We start from the raw sequence: 2730 nt of genomic DNA on the forward strand, positions 1-2730 counted from the left end.
CCGCCGCCCCCCCCCCCCCCCGTGTGCATGCACCCAGAAGGGGGCCCCGCCATTTTGTAACAGAGTCGGAAGGTTTAGTAAATGATGTTGTCCACTATATAGGGCACTCAATTTATCCCACAATGCACCACAAAATCTAGTGTACATCTTAAGTACACTACCCAAGCAATATATCCCATAATGCATTGCTGTCGAAGTACCGTTTTTTTTATTTATAATGCGAGTCCATTATATAGCGCGCTATATATAATTCCCTATATAGGGAGTACGGAATGAGTGAGTGACTTCGGAAGCAGCCACTGCCGCCGCCCGATTCGCGTCACCTGCCTGATTCGCGTCACCTGCCTGATTTGCATCGCTATCATTTGTGCATGCGAAAAATGGGCTCCATCTTGGACAGCGAAAACTTGGACAAACTTTCATAGAGTACCCGTACCGTCCGCCGTCCCCCTAATATTTGTACATATATTGTGCTGAGTAGCAGAGGAATATAAGCTGCAACTTTGATTCTGTGAAATACGGTACATCCTCTGAGCCTCTGTCCACTGAGGGGTTTTTGGACTGAGCGTGTGGACCCCTACCACTGTGATAAGCTTTGCCAGGAGGCAATGCACGATTGCACATTGAGAGAAAGACACGTTGAATTCAGGAGGACTTCATATACTCTCCTAAAAACGGAGTGATACAAACAACCTGAACGAATTGGATAGTTGTACATTGAAGTTTTTCCGCGTTTGCTATTTAAGGAGCTGAATGTGATTACGTCACGTGGTTAGATGGCTTTTCCGTGCATTGGTCTAACGGGCAGAACAGAAAAGCACAAAAAAGACAACGCAAAAAGATGTAGCCCTGTTAATGTTAAAACTCAGTGTCTAGAGTTTTACAGAGTCGGGAAGAACATTATTGCCTGCATTGTTAAGTTTCATTATGTCTCCAAGGTCATAACTGCTGTTTAAAAATATTTGTTTGTCAGTGAAAAGTGTCCGATGAAATTCATAAGTTTGTTCTGAAAAGATTTATTGAGCATGGGTCAAGATTTTTATGTTTAATCCCAAATCCAGAATAAAGCTGATTATGGTTTTGCTCTCAAAATATATATTTTTTTCTGTTATTTTTTTAGGTTTCCGAGTCAGGAAATTACTCAATTTTCGAAGTATCGAAAGCTTGAGGGGAAATTACTAATTTTTCGAAGTATCGAAAGCTTGAGGGGACTAAAATTAACCAAATTAGCAAAAGCTGTTTTTGGCTAATTTAAAACGTTTCAAGTTTTTGGATCAACTTGGAAGAATTTATAATAATAACAACTATTTTTAGTTATTATTATGCTATTTTTCAACAACCCTTTGTCTTTGTATATTTTGGGTACATTTAATTCTTGACTAACCTTTAGCAACTTGCTGCTGCATGATTTCTTTTTTTTTTTTTCTCACCTTCAAATTTGTTAAAACATCTCAACTACCAAGCGGGGTCGCTGTTTTCTCATTTTTCTCCCCTACTGGCGGGAAAACAACCTGTGGATTTCACAGGATCAGTTCTGGTCTGTGATGGAATTTTTTCCACTGTGGCACAAAGGGTGAAATAAAGGAGAGACTCGGTCGAAAATTGTGACAGTTATAAAGAAATGTCTTCATAGTGACGTTAGGATCGCACATTTAAATGAACGTACGTGCACATGAATTGATTTAAAGTCATTTATGCTGATAATAATTTTAGTTTAGTTGAATTTTGTATTACATACTACAGACAAATCAAACTGTTACTTAGGTATAAACACAACCAGAGGTGATGTCGGAAAATTAAAAAAAAAAAAAAAAAATTTGTGAAGGTTTGGTGAGTTTTCATGTCTATACTCTTACGTGCATACATTAGCTCGTGTTGGCATGCATGCTTGTGTGTGAAACACATCTCTGACCGATGTTAGCATTCTGTTGATAGATATAAAGAGGTCACAGTCTGCTCCCCATCAAAACCCCTCCTTGGAACCTCAGTCCGCCCTTCCCTCTCTCTCTCTCTCTCTCTCTCTCTCTCTCTCTCACTCACTCTCATGTACACACAAACACACACCCCACTTTGTCTCGTGCAAGAGAATGTGACCTGGTTCCCATCTTTGAGAAGAGGGTGAACCCTAATGACACCCACCTCCTCCTTTTTTTATCAGACACAAGCCTCCCTCTCCAGCTGGCCCCCTGAACCCAATAGGGCTACGGACCCCCTAGTCCACACTGGGCAAAGGGCCTAAAATATGGCCTCCTTGGAGTCTGTCAGATACACAAAACAAACACACTCATAAACTGCAGTGCCCCCGTTTGTTCCCCAGTTGTTGGGGAACACCGCCGAGCCTCACCGACACAGGCCAAGGCAACCGGTCGCAGACCTGTTGATGTCCGCGTACGGCGTACGAGTCTCCGCTCCATGTATGTATCTTCATCAAAAGCAACAGCTCCTCACAATGGAACAATGTCACTGTCAATCACAATCAAATGGGTGTGTGCCTGGGGGTTGGGAGGAGGGGGGGGGTGCTGAGAAAGTCGGGGGAGGAGTCTGCGTACCCCTGTATGTTTGGGGGGTCGATCCTGAGGTTCCCAATGTGGGACACTAAAGACTAAGGGCAGAGGTTAAGGGAAGGAGGGGTGTGCAATTGGAAAAAAAATAGGAACGGCGGTGACGCCTGAATGGAGGAGCGACGTACTAATTGAACGAAAACACGAGTTACAGCAAAGACTCGGATAA

The sequence above is a fragment of the Cynoglossus semilaevis genome, chromosome 17 (assembly GCF_000523025.1).
Source record: "Cynoglossus semilaevis isolate Cse_v1.0 chromosome 17, Cse_v1.0, whole genome shotgun sequence".
Taxonomy (NCBI): domain Eukaryota; kingdom Metazoa; phylum Chordata; class Actinopteri; order Pleuronectiformes; family Cynoglossidae; genus Cynoglossus; species Cynoglossus semilaevis.